General features: G+C 31.2%; 1 protein-coding gene across 1 annotated transcript in view; it reads right to left on the reverse strand.

The window, feature by feature from the left end:
• LOC129950963 (vesicular glutamate transporter 1) overlaps window positions 1–26,083 on the reverse strand; it is a 44,938-nt gene that overhangs the window by 9,861 nt on the left and 8,994 nt on the right. The window lies entirely within an intron of this gene.

The following is a 26,083-nucleotide window of genomic DNA, read 5'->3' on the forward strand; positions in this document are numbered from 1 at the left end:
AAGTATTGAAAACTTCCCTTCTTTAAACTTTAATGTCTTCAAATTTGTATCGAACTCTGAAAATCGTCTCCAAAATGCCCAAGACCAAACCTGCTCAACGTTTATTGATATACCTCCCATTTTTATTCCACCTAATAAGTCTGATTTATGAGCTTGTGTTATTATACCACCCTTAGACAAAGTTATTTTTTCTCTGTATTATTTTCGTCTCGCTAATAAGTCTAAAGCGTCTTGTCTTTCGAGTATATTTTATGTTACCAAATGGAATAAAATCATAATTTTTCAATATAAAATGCCATAATTTATTTTGATGTTTTTGTATATTTTCGATGTCGCTATGTGACGCCTTCTTTCTTTCTTTAAGAAAATTGATAAAGGATGTTAATTTTAGCGAACCAACTTATGTACAAAGAAGAAGACAATTAAATTGTAATGTTCCACCCGATATGGCTGAGATTGAGGATGACAACCCAAAAAGATTGTGGTGATGCTTGAGCAGCTGCACGCGACTTGAAGAGTACTCTATATGCTTGTGTCACAGTTATACTGAAAGAGGGTGAGAAAATTGTCGTTTAGAGAAGTTTCGAGTATAATTTCAATTCTTAAACTAATTAACGCGGGTTTTTGACGACGTATATTATAGCTTCTTCCTCTTCTTTTGGGGTTTTACGGAAATCATTTGCAATATTGTTTGATTAGAATACTTGAAGAAATGAGATCTTTAGTTGAATGGCAGATGTTTTTGCCGAAAATTCGAATGAGTTAAAATTCAAAAAGGTTTTTCTTTGACAAATTTAGTTCAGAAGTCTTTTGAGGGCTCTTGTAGTAACTTAAGTTTCAGAATGCGCGAGAAAATTAAAGTATCGTAGTTATATGGTATTGGTGGACGTACGTTCTAGTCTTGTCATGGCGATTGCTAGAAAAGAAAGTCTCCTCGTCAGCGTGAAAGAATGTTTTGATCTGTGAAATAGAAAGTAACGGAGAGCTTATTGGGGGAACGGAAAGTGTGCTTCCAGCTATCTAATCAGATTTTAACAATCTGGCAGACGTTAAATTATGTCTTGAATTCAACAGTCTATCTTATAATGTATTTATAGACTTAAATATACCGTTAAACAGGATGGAACGATATAGAGTCATAATAAAATTCGGAACCCCGAAATATTGCTCAGGACTTTGTAGGCCCCAAAACCATAGTTGGATTATTATCCATGCAACTCATCAACTTAAATATGGACTCTTTATGATGGCGTCTCGTTACTACTTTAACGTTAAATTTTTAGAATACAATACGTACCTTTGGTATCGGAACGTTCAACTGGTTCAGCCAGATACTAAATATCTTGGTAGGAACAGGTAGGGAACCTGTGCCACCTTAAGTTTTTTTTTCACGTGTACTACCTCTTGCGAGGAATTGATAAATCCTCCAAGAGCAATTCTTGAGAAGTGCTTTCTTCATATAGTTCCTGACACTCGCAGGTTTAGAGTAAGTCACTAGGCCCTAGTTCCCAATGGACTCTTGTTCTACCTAGTTAACTTCCCATAGGAAGTTATTGTAATGGGTCCGATTTGTCAAATCGAAAATTTTTACATTTCTCGACGTTTCAAGGCCCCTAGAGTCGAAATAACAAATTTTTAGAAAGATGTCTGTGCATGCGTGTGTACGGACGTTCGTAAGTCCGTACGTTCGTGACGTTTTTTCATCATCAATAGCTCAAGAACCAAAAAAGATATAGATTCAATTAAATTTTAATATAGAGATGATAAGGCAGAAAGATGCCGAAAGGACTCTCAACAAAATTGAGTGGGCGGTTTTTTACCATAGCAGCTTAAAAAAAAAGTTGAAAATGTTGGTTAACCCAAAATATCTTACAAACCAAAAACGGTAGAAACTTAAATTAAATTTAATATAATATATTGTAACGTGATACCAAACAAGTATATTTTTTGAAAAAAAAAACAATTAACGGGTTTTTTTTCTAAATCAAAAAAACTGAAACAAAAAAATTTGACACCTCGAAAATTTTAAGAATACGAAATAATTTTATCTCCAAAACAATTTTGTGCAACGAAAAATAACGTTTTTAACACTTGGGAAATGTTTGAGAAAAATCAAATTGACAATTTTTTTTATAAAAAAATTAAACCTAAAAAACATTACTCAAAGTTAGTAAAAATTGAATTTCGACTGAAATATCTTTTCAAAAATTTGTGATTCGAACTAATTTTAATTTATAAGAATTATCGTTTTCAACATATGAACAAATTTTGAGAAAAATCGAATTGCCTTTTTTTTATAAAAAATAAAAACCTAAACAAAAAATTAATAAAAATTGATTTTTGACTGAAATATCTTTTCAAAACCTTGTGATATTGGCTTAAAACTACTTTTAAAATATTGTTGTCAACATTCATTGATATTTTGAGAAAAATCGTATTGACCCTCAAGGCTTTTAAACTCTACTTTACTTTACTATTACACTCATATTGATTAGAAACATCATGCATCACTCAAGAAATAGGGACAACCATCAGGACATTTGGATAATTTAACTGAACTATGAATTGGATAACTTGGCTGATTTTTGGCTTTGCTTGATTGCGTAAATAGATTTGACAATTCCTAAGTCCAATATTTTAGAAGACAATAATGTACACATTTATGTTTTTGTGCTCCAAATCTTACTTGTTGATTTATTGGTTCCCAGAAAAAACATATTCCTACACCTACTTATGAGAAATAAATTAAATTTTGAAAACATCGTCTAAGGAGGCTATTTCAGTGTGACTAAATGCCCACAACTTTTACTCTATTGCTTCATCCCACCCTTTCAGCAACACTTCTTATTAATATTCATTTCACGTTTATTATGAAAGCTAAAACTCTCCCACAACAGACTCCATTGCGCCACACTTCAGCACAAAACATTTCTTCATTTCAAACTCATCAAGTGATGAAATGAAATTTTATATAAAGGAAGAGGAAACGATGCAGGCATGTCAATGTGATGCTGGCTGATGATGGGGCGCCAAACAGAAGTCAGTGAATGTGAATTGTACACTCGTATACAGTTATATGAACTTCTGTAGATGATATAGCACTTATCACGTTACGCCACAGTGGGTTTTTGAGGTGGTTTCATGAATGAAATGAAATTCTGCCATTTAAGTTACGACACCCACCCCTTTTCAAGCAAACAACTCTGACACCATCATTCGGTACGACGGCGGCGGCGGCGGCAGCGGTGGTTGTGGGCGCACCACACAGACTTTTCCACTCAGAACCGCTCGAGCGAAATCGATTAGGGTTAGAATGATGATGAATACTGATGATGAAAACACGAAAAGCATTCCGTCAAAAAAGGTGGAATCTTGACGTGTCGTAACCATCGCATCGCCTTTCCAGATGAGCAGTATTTCTTTTCAATCAATAGAATCTCAGAGATTCGTATTTCATACCTTATTTATTTCGATGGGTTGGAGTTAGTTCAAGTTGGTGGCAAAATTTCATTTCCATTAAATGATTCCTATTCATAAAAGTTAAAAGGCTTTGTTTTTTTGGAGAAGTGGTGGCAGAAGTTGAAGACAAAATTCAACTTACTAAAAAAAAGAAGAAAATAAATAAAATGAATTTCCAATTATCCTTAAGGAATTCCAGAGCACTAAAATCGAGAGTGTGATTTTTTGTTCTTCTACCACTACCGCCGTTAAGGGTGTGTTTTTCACACAATATGATCCCGAGGGACATATACGGGTTTTCGTAACACTTGTAATTCAAAGTTAACAAGCAGAGTCGATGACGATGACGGTGCATATGGAATGGATAGACCTGTTGATTTGATTTCCCTTATATACACCTTTAACACAGACCTTACCTATAAAATCATGCCCATATCGTAGACTAGAAGGCAAAGAATTCCCACGGGGGTAGTTTTTGGTAAAGCACCATCACATCTCCATCATCATGAGGTGGTAACGAAATACAAATAAAATTCAATTGGATTAAGTAGTAGTCGGATAGAGAGACCTGAGAGCCGTATAAAATTGTATATTTTTATTCGCCTATTGACACTGATTACACTGAATGAGATTTATTCTCACTGATTTCCTTTTATATTGATAGGAAGTATATTGAATTGATAGATGGTAGTTGATTTAGATGAAAAAGATATATTAAGAAGCATTTTCTTTTCAATGGGAATGAAAAAAAAGAGATTGAAGTAAATTCAATTTTTCAAATAGGAAAAGGTTAAACCCACTTTTTTTCTCGAATTTATCATCTTGTCTTAGAAAAAAAAAAAACATTTTTTGAGAAATAGGTCAACAAGGAAAAGAGGTGACATACTTCAAGGCTTTGCAAAGTTTGATTTATTAAAAAACTTGATAAAGGCAACCAGTAGTTCCTTAAGTTCTTTCAAAACAAGATATCAACATAAAAATGAATTGGCGCCCAACGTGAGACAAAATTATTGTTTATACCAAAAGGAATAGGAAAAATATAAATGAGTCTTAGTTTAAAACAAAATTTAAAACTTAGTGCGCTCAAAGTGATATTCCGTCAGTATAATAATTATGTGTAGAAGATTTCGGCAGAGATATAGAAGAACGTAGCAGCCGCTTTTAATAAACAAGTCAATGACATGGACTTTTCTAGATTTATTCTTAAAATCCTGTTTTGAGGAACAAGAGTTCCAAAATTGCAAATAAAAAACTACCATCAAAAGCGTGAATTATTTCGTAGGATTAGAAAATTTTGGACAAAATTAAAAGCTTGAAGTTCACAAGTGGGTCGCACAAACTTACTTTTGTACCCAAAGATTTGAAAAAACGCTGATAATTTCCCATCATAATTTAAGAGATATCGAGAACTGAACATCAATTTTTAACAAATGTGGGTACTATTTTTTGTAGGCTTTATTTTTTTTTTTAATAAAAAAAGATAATATTTTCTGTGAAATAAAAAAAGTGAAAACAATTTTTAATTTTTAAAAAGCTATTTGAGTCGAAAGTAAATTTTTATCAACTTTTAGTGTTGGTTTTTAGGTTTCTAAGAAAACTGTTAGTTAGATTTTTCTCAATATTTTACTAAATTTTGAAAACAATATTTTTTAAAACATAAAATTAGTTTAAAGCCAATATCGCAAAGTTTTGAAAAAATATATATATTTGAGTCAAAAATCAGTTTTTACCAAATTTTATTAATTTTTTTGTTTAGGTATATTTTGTAAAAAAACTGTCAATTTGATTTTTTTCAAAATTTTTCCGAATGTTGAAAACAATATTTCTTATAAGTTAAAATTAGCTGGAAACCATAATCTTAAGGTTTTGAAAAGATATTTGAATCGAAAATCAATTTTTACCAGCTTTTGTCAAATTTTCTTTTAAGATTTAATTTTTTGTAAAAAAAACTGTCAATTCGATTTTTCTTAAAATTTTACTGAATTATGACAACAACATATTTAAAAAGATAAAAGTAGTTTAAAGCCAATATCTCAAAGTTTTGAAAAGATATTTGAGTAGAAAATACATTTTTAACAACTTTGATTTTTCTCAAAATTTACCAGGTGTTAAAAACGTTATTCTTCGTCGCACAAAATTGTTTTGGAGAAGAAATCATTTCTTATTCGTAAAACTTTCGAGGTGGCAATTTGTTTTTCCAGTTTTTTTTTATTTATAAAAAAACCGTTCATTGTCTTTCAAAATATATTTGTTTATTATCACGTTATAATGTATAATATTAAATTTAATTCAAGTCTCTAGCGTTATTGGGTCGAGAGATATTTAGGGTTAACCAAAATGTCGACCTTTTTACTTGCGACATATAGGAACTATATGGCAAGTTTTGCATTCGTGCAATTTTTCGAACTCGAGATTTTAATCAAACATGATATTACGATAGTAGAGAAGTCGAAAAAAGTGGGTCCCGCGATTCTGTCCGGTCGGTTATGTCTGTCTGTCCACGCTTCTACAGCCTAAACCATTGGGTCGATTGAGTTCAAACTTGGAAGTTAAGGTTTTGAGCATATTCGCGTTAGGCGTTTTTTTTCATTTTTATTTAAGATCAAAACTAACAGTGGCTCCAATACAATTTATTTGGCCTAAAAACGAAAATTTGAATTTTCTCAAAAACAAACCGATAGATTTTCCTTAAATTTTCTCTAAAATTTTATTTTTTAAATTGGCTTATTCTACTAAGAAAAACAAGTTTTTGTATTGCTCAGGAAAGGTACCGCTCATAGAACCGTTATTTTGTATTTTTCTATTTTTTTTTAATTTTCTCAGCAACTTATTAGCTGATTTCAATAATTTTTTTTGTCTGAATAAGCTCTTATATTTCCTTTACAATATTTGATTATCAAAAATGAAAATTTTTAATTTTTTGGGTTTTTAAAAAATATTGATTTCGATATCTCAAAAACGCGTCAACATTTTTTTACAAAACTAAATATGTAGCGTATATTTTTTATTTCTAAGCAACTGCATACCAAAAATATTTTTAGAACAAAATTGAAAAATTTTACTTATAAAAAATTAATTAAAAAAAAACCGCTCTAACGATTTTCAAAAAAATATTTTTTAAATTATTTTAACTGTATTTAAAGTAAATTATTTTGACAAAATTTTAATTACATTTCTATCTTTTATCCAAATTAATGCATTTGGTACATATTTATTATAAATACCAACTATGGCCGTATAGCGCCACTGCATCGGATTAACGAATATGATATGTTCAATCAACAATCTATTTTAAAGTGTTTATCAAGAATTAATATCTTGGTACTTTTGTATATATGATTTTAAAATATTATTCTTTAAGAAGAGCACAAAAACCTTACTGTAACCAACACATGAATAGCAATTTCTTGTACTTTAACGAAAAAAAAAGAATAAACTGAACGTAAAACTCCATGTTTGCGTTGTAAACTTGTAGGAAAGAAGAAATATGATTGGATTGTATTAGGAACTTTCTACCTCTCAATAACTTTCCCTTACTATCATCATAAAAATGTCTTGATCTATCTATCTGAATGAAGCTGAGCACGCCAAGAGAACTATTCTATGTTCGTTTTAGACACCTACCTAACTACACAACCAATAGGCGATCGCTTTACAATTTAAACATACATATTCTTTCTCTCTCTTATCTTCAGATAATTTACTTTCCATCTTGGTTCTTCTAATATGAAATTAAAATAAGGCTATTCAAAGGAAAAAGCTTTGAACTAAATAGTTGAATACATAAATCATTGTTTTCGGTAAGTACGCTTACAGGTATGTATATTTCACTTCCGGGATGAAATGTCCTAGGATGAGTTGTGTCTTGGGATGAATTGCTAATTTTTTTTTTTGAAAAATCAAATGGCATTTATATCTTTGAAGATAAACTTATTTTACAGGTATATTTTAAAATCTTCTATAGGTACTTTTTTAAACAGAGCAAGTTCGTGCGACCCAGTCGTGCATTTTATTTTAAACTGCTATGGTAAAAAAACCACCCGCTCAATTTTATTGAGAGCCCTTTCTCTGTATAACGGAATTTATTAAGAGCTTATAAATATACGGTTTACATTTGATTTTGGTGAAAAACTAATCACCGGTTTTCGAGATATCGAATTCTGAAAAAAAAATTATATTTCTTAACAATCCAAAATATTTTTGATTTACAATAAAACATAAGTTTGTGAAAAAAACAAAAAATATTTTTTTTATTGAAAATTCTACCAAAATCCATGTGCTCGTTTTTAAGAAAATTCGAATGTTATGTTAATTAAAGAAAAAATGGAAAGAAACGCCTTAAGTGAATCAGCTAAGATCTTACTTTTCCAAGTTTGACTTCAATCGACTCAATGCTTTGGGTTCTCGGGGCGTGGACAGACAGAAGGATTTTGTGTGATTATAATCTCGAGTTCAAATTTTTTTTTGAATGCAATACTTGCCACATTGTTCTTATATATCGATGCAAAAATATGCTATTTTCCATTTTATAAACTTGTTGGCCTTTCACATTTTTACAATAATACTTTTTTTTTTATTTGAGGACTATAAAGTGTTTCTTTAATTAGCGATTATAATTTTGTATAAAATGTTGACTTTATTCTTCTTACTTCGCTTTATTAAAAAGCATATCACACTTTAAAAATGTTTGAACTAGCCAAAAAATTGTCTAGCACATATTTTTATATAGACTTATCTCAAGGTTGCTTCGCTTCCAATAGTAAAAATGTTCACAAAACCTTTATTATTTTTTTTCAAGTATATGGATGAAATACATTTGAAATGGGAAACAAAATTAAAATTAAGAACTTTATCGCTAACGGAGTTCTCAAGGTAGGCTGTCCTCTTAGTACAACAATATAAAATCTAAAAATGTGTCCAAAACTAAAGAAATTAAAGCCATAATAATTTGAAGACAACATTCTCACTCGAAACACCATCAAATAAATTGGAATCTAAAAACTTTATTTTTAAGTCCACAATAAATAAATTCACATCGAATAGCCATACAGATAGAACTCCGCCAAAAAAATAATAAAACGATGTCTCATTTTGACGATTGGATTGGCGCCACCGGCATAGATATAATGCCCATTTGTCGCCGCCACAAAGTCTATGAAAAAGCAAACTTAAGAGATAGAAAAAAACAACCCTAAATTACCCTGTTTGTATATTGTTTGCCAAAAACTTTTTTTGGGGGGGTTCTCATTTTCTTAAAGATGAGATAAAATCTATCGATTTATCTCTGAACTTTTAAAAATACATTTTTAAGAAAACTATTTAGGTCAATGTGAATTGAAAAACTGCGTCTATATATGAATTAAAGGCCTTGAAAAATAAGATCAAAAAATTAATGCTCTTACATGGTTTGCTATTATCTAATGCTCTTATATGACAAATTGTTCAAGCGTGTATATTGTATCCATGGATCCAGATTCACATCTCCCCCTTTTTCTAACAGAGTCATTGTTATCCTTGGCATATCGTCGTCACAGATGAACGCCAAGAAAGGAAGTTGAAAAATAACGTTCCGCAATTTTTTTTTTGTTTCTTTGTCTGCGATTTATAGTCAAAGAATCGCGACGCCCGACGAAGCCGCAATTTTATACAAAAACCTTTAGCCAATATTTTTTTATTCGGATGCGGATGCTGATGTTTTGTTTGATAGAGAGGGGTTGTTGATTCGGGATCTAGGAATTCATTTGAAAATGTTGTTATTGAGAGTATTTTTTTTTATTGAGATGGCTTCGTCGTCGTATTGTTGCTATAGACCAAGAACACAATATCGATAAAATCACTTACCCACTGATTTTCTTAAAACGATATTTTTACAAGGGTTGGAGCTCGAATACAAAAAAAGAGGAAACAGAATAAACCTATACGAGTTACATACCCTCAAAATTTAATCATTTCGATTTTGATTCTGGGCAGCTACCATAGCAACAACAACAACTCTCCCGTCACGTCGTTTAAGCTAATGGCTTTCTCTATTCACTGAGTGGGTTTCAATTCAATTTATAAGGACACAATTGTCAGGTAAACATGTGATGAATAGCACCAAAGGTTTGGCCGTTTTCGTTTTTGTATATAGTGTGTAGCTATGCTCTTAGAAGATATGTTGCTATCGATACGTCCTCTTCAATTTATCCACTTTATATAATCGAGAAACGGGAAGCACTTGAAATGTTTAACAATTTCTGTCATAATTAGGAAGCAAAATGGTCAGATGGAACAGGAGTTTATTTTTTGAAAGAGCAAATAAACTTTGGAAAACAAAATAATAAGGGAGGTATATTTATTACAAGGATGTGCCTTATAGGTTGAGGAATAATTCGTCCGTACTTTACAAAAATAAACTATGTTGATCCGAACTTCAGCAGTGCTTACTAACTTTTTTGTTTATAAATCGAAAAACCAAGTTTTCCAGGTGCTTTGGTTTCAACAAGACGGCCCGCAGCTACAAATTACCAACAATATTTTGCATATGATGAAATAGTTTGATTTTAAAATCTATTTTTGTAAACAAGATTTTTAGTCGAAACCCAATTTTTACCAATTATAGTAACATTTCTTAAAAGTTTTTATTTGCTATATAAACAAATAAAAATTAAAGCCTATACCTCAACTTTTTGACGAGATATTTGAGTCGAAAATCAATTTTTACGAACTTTAGGAATGCTTTTTTATGTTTTTATTTTTTGCTAAGAAACTGATGTTAAAATGGTAGACATGTGCTGTGCACTCAAGAGTACACAAGCGTCCACAGGTTTTTCTCAAAACTCACCTCTGTCTATGAACTCCTACTCTCACCTCCCCGTGGTGAACATCGGGTGCCTAGTACCTCAACTGGAGATTGGGTTCCAACCCCAGTGAGAGGGGGAAGAGGTGTTTCCACTAAGGCACCTCTCCTTATACAGATGGCAGCGGGGGAATTCCAGAGATGGAATCAACGATGGCGTCTACAGTTCCAGTAAGGTTGAACTACTTAGTGAAAACCTTATAGGGCTTCTACGACTTATTCGGAGCCCAGGCCTATAAGGATACCTCCAAACCTACGCAAACGAAATAAGGACAATGAACTTCGAAACATTTACAGTGGTGACTGCTACCGCGAAAACCAACAGCGGCTTTGTCATTGGATCCAGACTTAGGCAAAAAGTCTTGAATATTGGATATTGGATATATAATTGTCCTGGGCGATTTTAATGCCAAGCTAGGAAGGGTAGACATCTTTGGTGGAAAAACAGACTGCAACAGTGACAACACTTTCGACAACGGATTCAGTCTCATAGATTTTTCTGCCGTTCGAAACGTCATGGTAGACAGTAGGCGTTTTGCAGCCTTCAACATTCTAGAAGAAGGTACAACGTCTAATGGCTACAATCGACAAAGGTCGCCAAATCCTTTTCCGACAGAGTTACAAGTAACCTCTCTTGAAGTGCTCACCCGCCAACACAATGTATCGAAAATCAGTGTCAACATTGCCAAGATGCGATCAGAGAAGCCGCATCTGATGTGCTGGGTTTCAAGCAGCCACCAAAAAGAAACCCCTGGTTTGATGAGGAATGTCGGCAGGCAAATTCAGCCAAACAACAGGAACGCAAAGCAGTGCTGCACGAAAGCCAACAATCCCGTCCTCCCGAATTAGACGAAGTAAATATTGCCATATCTAAGCTGAAGTCTAAAAAGCCCCTGGAGCGGATGGCTTGAATGCCGAGCTCTTTAAAGCAGCTGGAGATAAATTGGTTAGGATCATGCACCAACTTATCTGTAAGATATGGTCGGAAGAAAGCATGCCCGATGAATTGAACCTCAGTATTGTTTGCACGATCCTGAAAAAAAGACCCTCTTAACAGCACCAACTATAGAGGAATCAGTCTTCTTAACAACTTATAAAATCTTCTCTGCCGTAATATGTGAACCTGATAGGTCCTTATCAAAGTGGTTTTAGACTAGGAAAGTCCACAGTCGATCAAATATTCACATTACCACAGATCCTGGAAAAAACCTAAAAACCCCAATCGACACCCACCATCTTTTCATCGATTTCAAGGCCGCATATGACAGCATCTACAGGGACGAGCTGTATAGAATCATGTCTAGTTTTGTCATCAATGGCAAACTCGTCCGTTTGTGCAGGATGACCATGGAGAAACAACTTAACAGAACCATCCGATGTCAAAAAAGGTTATAGACAAGAATAGTGCAGATCTCACACGTTAATACTAGAGGCACTATCTTTCAAAAGTCTGTCCAATTACTAGCATATGCTGATGACATTGACATAATCGGAAGAACTCAGTGTGATGTCAATGGGACTTTTGTGAGTATTGAGGCAGATGCGGAAAAAATGGGTGTAACGGTTAATGAGGGCAAAACAAAGTACATGCTGTCGTCAAGAAAAGACATACAACACCGACGTCTTGGTCAAAACGTCACCATCGACAGACGTAAGTCAAGGACTTCGTCTACCTAGAGAAAAATTGCGGATCAGTGGCGCGCATAAGTGGAAAGTGACATCAACCAAATTGGAGCGCGAAACTGGAGCCATCCAGCTAGGGACCGAGCTAGATGGAGAAGTTTGGTGGGTGAGGCCCTAAGTAAGTTTAGAAAAAAAAACCACTCACGCAATTTTTTTGAGAGTCTTTTGTGTATCTTTCTGTATTATTATCTGTATAACAACATTTATTTGAAGTAGATAGGTATCTAAACTGATTCTTGGATCTTAAAATCTTATATTTCGACTCTAGGTGCCCTGAAACGTTGAGAAATTTCAACATTTTCAATATGACAAATCGTACCCATTACAATGACTTCCTATGGGAATTTAATAATTTTTAAATTAAAAAATAATTGTCATCATAATTATGGATAATTGAGATCTCGCTTTAAACTTAAGGAAAAAGTTGCATCAACTTTAAAGTTAAATAAATAAAAGATTAAAATTAAGTTTTGTTGATGAACAAAAATATAAGAACAAAAAAATGCATGAAGATTTATTGGCCGCCCATCAATCATGTGAACACATGATTTTTGTATTAAAACAAATACAATACAAAACTCTTCCAGTGCATATTGCCATCTGAACAATTCCTTAGAGTAGCAGTAATTCTAATTCTAACACATTTAAAGTGCTCCACTTGAAACACTACTGTGTGTATATATATATATATTGATCCCTCCATTTCTCATCATTTCTCCCATCTCCCACATCACACTCGCACTGAGAAACGATTTGTTATCTTATCTCCCAACTCCCACCCAGCTCATACCTGTAAAAAATTCTCAACAGAGAGAGAGAGAGAAACAAGTGGATTAGCTTTAAGCTATCAGCAGTTTAACAAATGGAGTGATCGAAACAGGTTGATTTGTTCTAACAAGATTAAACAAGTTTCATATCAGTATTCATTCAGTTCAGTCTCTCGTTAGTTTGTTTCGTGATCGGTTGGTTTGCAGATAAATATTTTTTTTTTAATATTAATTTTTAATAATTCGGATAAAACTAAATTAATAATTTAAAAAAAAGTCATATAGTGTACAAATTATTATTTTTCTTATAAACTATTTGATTTAAAGTGCATTTTATAGTATTTTTGAGTAAGTGAAATTCTCATAATTTAATTCTTAGAGCATCGCTGGTCGTCGTCATAGTGAAGGTATTATAGCGGTAAAAAAATCGACAGAAATTATCAGCATACTTTTTGGAGGTAAGATTTAAACAGTTATTTTTGAGAGGGTGGTTAGTTTAGTTACTATATTATCAAATAATTTGTGCATTCGAAATTCAAACGCAAATCATAATTGTTTTTCATTTCAGTTTTATAATCACTCATCATAATTTAATTATTCAATTTGATGAAAAAAGATCTTTGGAATGAGCAAACAAAATACTGCTAATCGAGTACACGAACCACAGGGCACAAAGGTATGTACATACATATTGTAACTTTTTTGGCGGGAATTTTTGAAAATTATTTTCAGTATTTCGATTTATAAAATTTTCAGTTAAAATTTCGTGATTTTGTTTTTTAACTATTGTTTAAGTAGTGAAGGAAAATAAATGTTTAGTGAAATGTATTTTAAGTTTAGTTCTAGATAAGTTGAGTGATAACTTTGCCACACCAATTACAAAATTTTTTTGATGCAGCTATTAATTTTTGTAAACTTGTGTTATTATAATTAAAATTATTATTGCTATGTGCCGTAAAAGCTTACAACACATTATTTTTGTTGTTAATTGACGTTTTTGATTAGGCGGGCTAAGCTAAATTTTATACGACATGTCTAGCTAAAGATAAAGCTAGGCTAGAGGGCTGAAGATATTGTGTGTTATTTGTTTGTAAATTAATACAATTGAATTATTTTAAACCTTCAGTTCTAATTTCATTGATAAGCCTTTTGTAATTTGTATTCTTCGTCAGAAAACGGCAATTTGATTTAAGTTTTCAACAACTGTTCAAAAACATAATTTTGTTCGGGTGTATAATGATTTTTTTACTTCCGACATATAGGAACTATATGGCAAGTTTGAACTCGAGATTTTAATCAAACATGATATTACGATGGTAGAGAAGTCAAAAAAAGTGGGTCCCGCGATTCCATTCGGTCTGTTTTGTCTGTCTGTCCACCGTCCTACAGCCTAAGCCATTGGATCGATTGAGTTCAAACTTAGAAGTTAAGGTTTTGAGCAGATTCGCGTTAGGCGTTTTTTCATTTTTTTTAAGTTGAAAACTAACAGTGGCCCCACACAATTTTTTGGCCTAAGAACGAAAATAAGAATTTTCTCAAAAACAACCAATAGATTTTTTTAATTTTCTCTAAAATTTTATTTTTTAACTTGGCTTCTTTTGATAAGAAAAACATATTTTTGTATTGCTAAGGAAAGGTACCACTCATAGAACCGTTATTTTTTTCTTTAATTTTCTCATCAACTTGTGAACCGATTTCATTAATTCTTTTTTAATAAGCTTTTACATGCCTTAACAATATTTGATTATTAAAAGTGCAATTTTGTATTGTTTGGATTTTTAAGATCATATTGAATTTTTTTTTTTCAAAATTCAATTTCTCAAAACGGGTCAACATTTTTTTTACGAAATTCAAATGTAGAACGTATATTTACAATCACTAAACAACTGTATACCAGAAATATTTTTAGAACAAAATTAACAAATTTTAAATATAAAAAAAAAATTAAAAAGCGCTCAAACGATTTTCAACTTTTTTTGAAAAATAAATTAAAAAAACGCTCAAACTATTTTCAATTTTTTTTTTGAAAAATCAAGGTTTTTGATCTATAAAATGGATTTTTTGAAGACAAACTTATTTTTTAGGTGAAATTTTTAATCACTAAAAAGTTTTTTTTTGCAATTATTTTATTTGTGCATGAGCCCGAAATAGCGCATTATTTTGACAAAAGTTTACTTAAATTCCTATCTTTTATCCAAGTTAATGCATTTGGTACATATTTATGTATTTTTATAACAATAATTATTGTAAAAATCAACGATGGCCGTCCGTGTAGTGCCACTGTATCGGATTAACAAATATGATATATTTAATCAGCAATCTATTTTAAAGTGACTATTAAGATGTATTATCTTAGTACCTTTGTATATATGATTTTAAAATATTATTCTTTACGAATAAGGTTGTTTTCACACATATTCTACTTGCCTTCGCCTATAAAAGAATAAATACTAAGTACAAGGCTAAGAAAGGGGCCAGAAAGAGTATATGTATTTTCTATTAGAATCACTTTTCCAACGTATGGATAAACATTATATCTGTATAGGTGTTACGTACAACCTCTACAACTATTACTTACGTGTCACTTTAACGAACAAAAATAAACTGAACGTAATAACTCCATGTTTGCGTTGAAAACTTTGTAGGAAAGAATGAATGTGATTGGATTGTAGTAAGCACCTTCTACCACCAATAACGTTTCCTTATTATCATCATATACATCTCTTTATCTTTCTATCTGCATAAAGCTGAGAACGCCAATAAACTATTCTTTATCCGTTTAAGACACCTTCCTAACTACACAACTAATATGCGATCGCCTAACAATTTAAACATACATGTTCTAGCTCCTTTTTATCTTCAGATAATTTATTTTCCATTCTGGTTCTTCTCATATGAAATTAAAAAAAGAGGCTGGGATACGACCCACACTGATAACTTTCCATCCCGTCCGTCGATTTGTCTTGCTTAAAAGTTTTTCTATATGTACTCGTATCAATTTTTACCAAATTTGCGTACTATTTCTTGTAGATTTTATTTTTTATGAAAAAACTGATATTTTCTGTGAAATAAAATATGTTTGAAGCCAATATTTTTAATTTTTGAAAAGCTATTTGATTCGAAAGTAAATTTTTACCAAGTTTTAGTATTGTTTTTTTTTTTAGAGTTTTATTTTTTGTTCAATTCGATTTTTTTCAAAATTTTATAGAATGTTGAAAACAATATTTCTTATAAGATAAAATTAGTTTGAAGCCAATATTTCAAATTTTTGAAAAGATATTTGAATCGAAAATCATTTTTTACCAACTTTTGTTAATTTTTGTTTAGGTTTTTAATTTTTTGTCCAAAAACTGGCAGTTCGATTTTTTTCAAAAATTTACAGAATGTTATCAACAATATTTTTTGAAAGATAAAAGTAGTTTTAAGCCAATATCTACAATTTTTGAAAAGATATTTGAGTCGAAAATCAATTTTTACTTATTTTTATACCTTACCAACTTTTATTTTATCAGATGTCAAAAACATTATTCTCCGTTGCACAAAATTGTTTTGGAGATGAAATCATATTTAAGTCGTAAAATTTTAGAGGTGACACATTTTTGTTACACATTTTAAATGGATTTTTTAAAAATTACACTTCTTTGATATCACGTTACAATATAGTATATACAATTTAATTCAAGTCTCTAGCGTTTTTGGTTCGTAAGATATTTAGGCTTAACCAACATTTTCACCTTTTTTTTAAACTGCTATGGTAAAAAAGCCACCCACGCAATTGTCATGAGAGAGAGAACTATTTCCCTCCTATAAATCAGAATTTTATTAACAAATTTTAAATTATGTAATTTTTGCATTGATTAAAAAAACATTCACGAGTACTGACTAGTATAGTACAAATTTACAAAAGTACAGACATATACAAAAAAAGTAAGACCTAAATAATAAATATATTATACTAATTTTATAAATCAAATCACATATTCAACTGATAATAAGGCCATATTTCTTAGTTCCCTGAATTTAAATCATTGCTGGACAATCGCCTACTGTGCTCATAGTCCCTGCATCCTTCTTACGAAGCATCCTACACTCCCTGTGCTCAGCGCCTTTGATCCCAATGTTCCCTTAATTCAAAGCTGTCTCTTTTCATACAAATTTTATCAATTTTTATATTAAAAGACACTTTTTTCAAGTATTTGTCTTGCAATTTCTCTTGAGGTTCTTACCTCCGTTTTGATAAAATTAATACAGACAAAACTAACTAACTTTAAAACATTGAATGATAAATTGTAAATGCATGATTTGGCTTTCAACATAGTTTACTACTCTAAATCCACTTTCAATGATAAGATCCTCCCATGATCAAGGCAAGGATAACCATTCAAAAGGATAATAAGCTCGTTAACAAATTAAAAGAATTCGTTAAGGATTCTTCAGAAATAAGTTACACAATTAACAAACTCGTTCAGAGTTTCGATGAAAGGGGAAAATAATTCGTTAAGAATTTGCTACTAATGGGATCCTAAAACTTATACGAGCCTGGAAGATAACAGTTTCTAAGAAGCAAAAATAACAAAAAGCATTCGTTAAGAACTCGGCATCAGTCTGTGACATAATAAACTCGTTCAGAGTTTCGAGTTGTTCGGAACAAATAAAAATTAAAAACAAATTAAGAGTAGTAATTTTGTTGAAAGTTAATTTATGTTAAGCAATGCATCATTCCAATAAACCCGTTTCCTTAGAAGGCCATTTATAATATTTTCATTTTTATATTTGTTTCACTATTTCTGAAAACCAAGATTAAATAACAACGAAATCTACCTTCAAGGACTTTCCTTAATTTATATTCCCTACTAAGAGAAGTTTTAAAAATAAAGCCACATTCAATTTGTTATACACTATACAAAATCATTAAAAACTGACTTTTTGACAATAAATTGAACTGTTTACTGACTGAGGGAACAAACCAACATTGCAAGGGTTGCAACTTTTTAAAATAACTTAATTTAAAAAAGTCCATATTGTGCAAAAACATATAAAAATACTGCATTATAGAGGCTTCCCCGTCGAAAATTGGTTCTGGTTTCATATACATCCTTTTAACTCCAATACATCCAAAATGTTTCCATGTGTTTCCATATCGATTAGTTTTGAGAAAAATCTAAAACTTGATTTGCAGTATAGTTTGCAGGTTTAATTTAAAGATCAAAAAGATCGATCAATCTAAGGGTAGATACCTCTTCTTCTGAGTTTGTTTCCCTAACGAATTAGCCTTAAAATTAAAGAAATTAATTTTAATTGATATACAGTTGCTGCAAACATTTAAACAAAAATCAATGACAAGTACGAAATACTAACTTCTGAGTACATATACAGAAAGAAGACTTTTTTCAATAACGTTTTTTGATTTTATAAATCAAATCAGATATTCAAGTGATAATAAGGCCAGATTTTGTAAAGTTCCCTGAATTTAAATCATTGCTGGACAATCGCCTACTGTGCTCATAGTCCCTGCATCCTTCTTACGAAGCATCCTACACTCCCTGTGCTCAGCGCCTTTGATCCCAATGTTCCCTAAATTCAAAGCTGTCTCTTTTCATACAAATTTTATCAATTTTTATATTAAAAGACAACTTTTCAAGTATTTGTCTTGCAATTCCTCTTGAGGTTCTTACCTCCGTTTTGATAAAATCAATACAGACAAAACTTACTAACTTTAAAACATTGAATGATAAATTGTAAATGCATAGTTTGGCTTTCAACATAGTTTACTACTCTAAATCCACTTTCAATGATAAGATCCTCGCATGATCAAGGCAAGGATAACCATTCAAAAGAATAATAAGCTCGTTAACAAATTAAAAGAATTCGTTAAGGATTCTTCAAAAATATACAATATACAAACTCGTTCAGAGTTTTGATGAAAGGGGAACACAAATTCGTTAAGAATTTTCTATTGATGAGATCCTAATATTAATACGAGCCTGTCAGGAAGATAAAAGTCTTTAAGAAGCAAAATACAAGCCCGTTTAAAAATAACAAAAAAGCATTCGTTAAGAATCCTGCTGCAGTCTGTGACATACAATAAACTCATTCAGAGTTTAGAAATATTTGGAACAAATAAAAATTAAATACAAGTTATGAGTAGTAATTTTGTTGAAAGTTAATTTATGTTAAGCAATGCATCATTCCAATAAACCCGTTTCCCTAGAAGGCCATTTATAATATTTTCATTTTTATATTTTTTACACTTTTTCTGAAAACCAAGATTAAATAACAACGAAATCTACCTTTTTTCAAGGACTTTCCTTTGTTAGTATTCCCTACTAAGAGAAGTTTTAAAACTTAAGCCACATTCAATTTGTTCCACACTATACAAAATCATTAAAAACTGACTTTTTTGACAGAACACTGTACAGTTTACTGACTGGGCAGACAAGCCAACATTGCAAAGGTTGCAGCTTTTTAAAATAATTTACATTAAAAAAATCTATGTTGTGCCAAAAATCATAACACAATATTGCATTATAGAGGCTTTTCGTCGAAAATTGGTTTTGGTTTCATATCTATCCCTTTTACTCCAATGTATCCAAAATGTTTCTATGTGTTTCCATATCGATTAGTTTTGAGAGAAATCTAAAACTTGATTTGTAGTATAGTTTGCAGCTTAATTTAAAGAGCAAAAATAGCGATCAATCTATGATAGATACCTCTTCTTCTGAGTTTGTTTCGATAACGAATTAGCCTTAAAATTACAGACTGCAATAATTTGAAAAAAAAAAACTCTGACAAGTATACGAACTACTGACTTCTGAGTAAATGTACAGAAAGAAAACTTTTTTCAATAAATTCTATTGATTTTATAAATCAAATCATTTATTCAACTGAAAATAAGGCCTTCTTAAAGTTCCCTGAATTTAAATCATTGCTGGACAATCGCCTACTGTGCTCATAGTCCCTGCATCCTTCTTACGAAGCATCCTACACTCCCTGTGCTCAGCGCCTTTGATCCCAATGTTCCCTAAATTCAAAGCTGTCTCTTTTCATACAAATTTTATCAATTTTTATATTAAAATGCACCTTTTCAAGTATTTGTCTTGCAATTCCTCTTGAGGTCCTTACCTGCTTTTTGATAAAATTAATTCAGACAAAACTAACTAACTTTAAAACATTGAATGATAAATTGTAAATGCATGACTTGGCTTTCAACATATTTTACTACTCTAAATCCACTTTCAATGATAAGATCCTCGCATGATCAAGGCAAGGATAACCATTTAAAAGAATAATAAGCTCGTTAACAAATTAAAAGAATTCGTTAAGGATTCTTCAGAAATAAGTTACACAATTAACAAACTCGTTCAGAGTTTCGATGAAAGGGGAACAAAAATTCGTTAAGAATTTGCTACTAATAGGATCTTAGTACTTATACGAGCCTGGAAGATAACAGTTTCTAAGAAGCAAAACATAAATAAATTCGTTAAAAAATAACAAAAAGCATTCGTTAAGAACTCGGCATCAGTCTGTGACATATAATAAACTCGTTCAGAGTTTCGAGTTGTTCGGAACAAATAAAAATTCAAAACAAATTATGAGTAGTAATTTTGTTGAAAGTTAATTATGTTAAGCAATACATCATTCCAAAACCCGTTTCCTTGAAAGGCCATTTATAATTTTTTGATTTTTATATTTGTTACACTTTTTCTGAAAACCAAGATTAAATAACAACGATATTTACCTTTTTTCAAGGACTTTCCTTTGTTAGTATTCCCTACTAAGAGAAGTTTTAAAACTTAAGCAACATTCAATTTGTTCCACACTATACGAAATCATTAAAAACTGACTTTTTGGACAGAACACTGTACAGTTTACTGACTGGACAGACAAGCCAACATTGCAAAGGTTGCAGCTTTTTAAAATAATTTACATTAAAAAAATCTATGTTGTGCCAAAAATCATAACACAATATTGCATTATAGAGGCTTTTCGTCGAAAATTGGTTTTGGTTTCATATCTATCCCTTTTACTCCAATACATCCAAAATGTTTCTATGTGTTTCCATATCGATTAGTTTTGAGAGAAAACTAAAACTTGATTTGTAGTATAGTTTGCAGGTTAATTTAAAGAGCAAAAATAGCGATCAATCTATGATAGATACCTCTTCTTCTGAGTTTGTTTCGATAACGAATTAGCCTTAAAATTACAGACTGCAATAATTTGAAAAAAAAACACTGACAAGTATACGAACTACTGACTTCTGAGTAAATGTACAGAAAGAAAACTTTTTTCAATAAATTCTATTGATTTTATAAATCAAATCATATATTCAAGTGATAATAAGGCCTTCTTAAAGTTCCCTGAATTTAAATCATTGCTGGACAATCGCCTACTGTGCTCATAGTCCCTGCATCCTTCTTACGAAGCATCCTACACTCCCTGTGCTCAGCGCCTTTGATCCCAATGTTCCCTAAATTCAAAGCTGTCTCTTTTCATACAAATTTTATCAATTTTTATATTAAAATGCACCTTTTCAAGTATTTGTCTTGCAATTCCTCTTGAGGTCCTTACCTGCTTTTTGATAAAATTAATTCAGACAAAACTAACTAACTTTAAAACATTGAATGATAAATTGTAAATGCATGACTTGGCTTTCAACATATTTTACTACTCTAAATCCACTTTCAATGATAAGATCCTCGCATGATCAAGGCAAGGATAACCATTTAAAAGAATAATAAGCTCGTTAACAAATTAAAAGAATTCGTTAAGGATTCTTCAGAAATAAGTTACACAATTAACAAACTCGTTCAGGGTTTCTATGAAAAGGGAACAAAAATTCGTTAAGAATTTGCTACTAATAGGATCTTAGCACTTATACGAGCCTGGAAGATAACAGTTTCTAAGAAGCAAAACATAAATAAATTCGTTAAAAAATAACAAAAAGCATTCGTTAAGAACTCGGCATCAGTCTGTGACATATAATAAACTCGTTCAGAGTTTCGAGTTGTTCGGAACAAATAAAAATTCAAAACAAATTATGAGTAGTAATTTTGTTGAAAGTTAATTATGTTAAGCAATACATCATTCCGAAACCCGTTTCCTTGAAAGGCCATTTATAATTTTTTGATTTTTATATTTGTTACACTTTTTCTGAAAAACAAGATTAAATAACAACGAAATCTACCTTTTTTCAAGGACTTTCCTTTGTTAGTATTCCCTACTAAGAGAAGTTTTAAAAATAAAGCCACATTCAATTTGTTCCACACTATACAAAATCATTAAAAACTGACTTTTTGACAATAAATTGAACTGTTTACTGACTGAGGGAACAAACCAACATTGCATTAAAATAATTTACATTAAAAAAATCTATGTTGTGCAAAAACAAATAAAAATACTGCATTATAGAGGCTTCCCCGTCAAAAATTGGTTTTGGTTTCATATCTATCCTTTTTACTCCAATACATCCAAAATGTTTCCATGTGTTTCCATATCGATTAGTTTTGAGAGAAATCTAAAACTTGATTTGTAGTATAGTTTGCAGGTTAATTTAAAGAGCAAAAATAGCGATCAATCTATGATAGATACCTCTTCTTCTGAGTTTGTTTCGATAACGAATTAGCCTTAAAATTACAGACTGCAATAATTTGAAAAAAAACACTGACAAGTATACGAACTACTGACTTCTGAGTAAATGTACAGAAAGAAAACTTTTTTCAATAAATTCTATTGATTTTATAAATCAAATCATATATTCAAGTGATAATAAGGCCTTCTTAAAGTTCCCTGAATTTAAATCATTGCTGGACAATCGCCTACTGTGCTCATAGTCCCTGCATCCTTCTTACGAAGCATCCTACACTCCCTGTGCTCAGCGCCTTTGATCCCAATGTTCCCTAAATTCAAAGCTGTCTCTTTTCATACAAATTTTATCAATTTTTATATTAAAATGCACCTTTTCAAGTATTTGTCTTGCAATTCCTCTTGAGGTCCTTACCTGCTTTTTGATAAAATTAATTCAGACAAAACTAACTAACTTTAAAACATTGAATGATAAATTGTAAATGCATGACTTGGCTTTCAACATATTTTACTACTCTAAATCCACTTTCAATGATAAGATCCTCGCATGATCAAGGCAAGGATAACCATTTAAAAGAATAATAAGCTCGTTAACAAATTAAAAGAATTCGTTAAGGATTCTTCAGAAATAAGTTACACAATTAACAAACTCGTTCAGGGTTTCTATGAAAAGGGAACAAAAATTCGTTAAGAATTTGCTACTAATAGGATCTTAGTACTTATACGAGCCTGGAAGATAACAGTTTCTAAGAAGCAAAACATAAATAAATTCGTTAAAAAATAACAAAAAGCATTCGTTAAGAACTCGGCATCAGTCTGTGACATATAATAAACTCGTTCAGAGTTTCGAGTTGTTCGGAACAAATAAAAATTCAAAACAAATTATGAGTAGTAATTTTGTTGAAAGTTAATTATGTTAAGCAATACATCATTCCGAAACCCGTTTCCTTGAAAGGCCATTTATAATTTTTTGATTTTTATATTTGTTACACTTTTTCTGAAAAACAAGATTAAATAACAACGAAATCTACCTTTTTTCAAGGACTTTCCTTTGTTAGTATTCCCTACTAAGAGAAGTTTTAAAAATAAAGCCACATTCAATTTGTTCCACACTATACAAAATCATTAAAAACTGACTTTTTGACAATAAATTGAACTGTTTACTGACTGAGGGAACAAACCAACATTGCATTAAAATAATTTACATTAAAAAAATCTATGTTGTGCAAAAACAAATAAAAATACTGCATTATAGAGGCTTCCCCGTCAAAAATTGGTTTTGGTTTCATATCTATCCTTTTTACTCCAATACATCCAAAATGTTTCCATGTGTTTCCATATCGATTAGTTTTGAGAGAAATCTAAAACTTGATTTGTAGTATAGTTTGCAGGTTAATTTAAAGAGCAAAAATAGCGATCAATCTATGATAGATACCTCTTCTTCTGAGTTTGTTTCGATAACGAATTAGCCTTAAAATTACAGACTGCAATAATTTGAAAAAAAACACTGACAAGTATACGAACTACTGACTTCTGAGTAAATGTACAGAAAGAAAACTTTTTTCAATAAATTCTATTGATTTTATAAATCAAATCATATATTCAAGTGATAATAAGGCCTTCTTAAAGTTCCCTGAATTTAAATCATTGCTGGACAATCGCCTACTGTGCTCATAGTCCCTGCATCCTTCTTACGAAGCATCCTACACTCCCTGTGCTCAGCGCCTTTGATCCCAATGTTCCCTAAATTCAAAGCTGTGTCTTTTCATACAAATTTTATCAAATTTTATATTAAAAGGCACCTTTTCAAGTATTTGTCTTGCAACTCCTCTTGAGGTTCTTACCTCCGTTTTGATAAAATTAACACAGACAAAACTAACTAACTGTACAACATTGAATGATAAATTGTTAATGCATAACTTGGCTTTCAATTTGGTTAACTACTCTAAATCTACTTTCAATGATGAGATCTTCGCATGATCAAGGCAAGGACATTTTAAAGGAACATAAGCTAATGAACAAATTAAAAGAATTCGTTAAGGATTCTTCAGAAATTAGTTACACAATTTACAAACTCGTTCAGAGTTTCGATGAAAGGGGAACAAAAATTCGTTAAGAAATTCTATTGATGACATCCTAATATTAATATGAGCCTGTCAGGAAGATAAAAGTCTTTAAGAAGCAAAATTTAAGCCCGTTTAAAAATAACAAAAAGCATTCGTTAAGAATCCTGCTGCAGTCTGTGACATACAATAAACTCGTTCAGAGTTTCGAAATATTCGGAACAAATAAAAATTAAATACAAATTATGAGTAGTAATTTTGTTGAAAGTTACATTTGTTACATTTTTTTCTGAAAACCAAGATTAAATAATTATCAACAATATTTTGTTCAAGGATTTTCCTTAATTAATATTCCCTACTTAGAGAAGTTTTATAAATTAAGCCACATTCAATTTGTTATACACTATACAAAATCATTAAAAACTGAATTTTTTGACAAAAAAAACTGTACGGTTTACCTAACACTGCAACTTTTTAAAATAACTTAAATAAAAAAAATATCGATCTGCTGTATGTCACGCTTGGCCTCACGGATGTCAGACCGCTTAGTTGGGCGAATTTTGTACATTTAATTGCATTTTAATTTATACAAGATGATGGTTATCCCAGAATTGCAGAAAAACGACTATGACAGCAGGATAAGGCTTGCAGAAGCAGTATTGTAAATCTTGACGGATGGCCCTGTATTGATTATGATCAACTAAACCCAATTTCCTTTATCAGGAGTGGTTAATAAACAAAACATCCGTTAGTGGGCTTCTGAAAACCCAAAAGAGCTCCATTAACAACCTCTCCACAGTCCCAAGGTTTGGTGACATCAGGGGAAACTTCATTATTTTCCCGTACTAATTTCGTGAAAATGGTCAGACTATCACTGTCAACACAGATCGCTAGTTAAAGATGGTGCTTGATTTTGTTTGCTGAGTAAATTGTAATGGAAACATCTTAAGAACAAATTCATACATAAGTTTAAGTTTTTGTGAAAAAATGATTTTTTTAAATTGTCCATACCACGTTGCCGGACTCTGTACAGTTGCTCCGGAATAGCTCTTCGAAGTGAAGAATAAGGACATTTTTGGTTTTCGATTGTAATGGTGTTGATTTCCACAATTTTACTTTGTTTAATGTGTTGCGTAAAATAATTCTATAGCATATTTAAATAAGGTTTTACTATTGTCATTATTTTGCTGTCATTTAGTTTCCAGCGATTAACTTAAACTTAACTGTTAACTTTAAATTAAATCCAAAAATAACTTACAACTAGTTCCATAGTTGTATTAAGCGCAAACACTTAAAATGTTTAAATTTTCAACAACGTTCTCTCAGAAAAGAGAATTTAATCAAAATTTACAATCCGCACAATTTTCTGTCTCGGAGTGTGCCTGTATAGTTCTTCCTACAAAGAGTAAACAAAAGAAACGGTGTTCTATCAAGGTGCAAATCATCAATGGAATTTTCGGAATTTTCTTCTATATCTCACCTCAGACATTTTTATGAGCACCAAGGTCGTCCTACTTTGAATATAGATTCTATAGTAAAATACAAAACCCGCTGCCTATTATTCTCGTTTACATAAATTAAGTCCTTTCCTTGATGCATTCCATCCACCAAACGAGGAAGAAAGTTCATTGAAGCTGCCTTAACGCAACTTTATTATGATATCTAGAATTAAGTGAAAGTTGTGTACTATC

Source organism: Eupeodes corollae, chromosome 3 (assembly GCF_945859685.1).
Source record: "Eupeodes corollae chromosome 3, idEupCoro1.1, whole genome shotgun sequence".
NCBI lineage: Eukaryota > Metazoa > Arthropoda > Insecta > Diptera > Syrphidae > Eupeodes > Eupeodes corollae.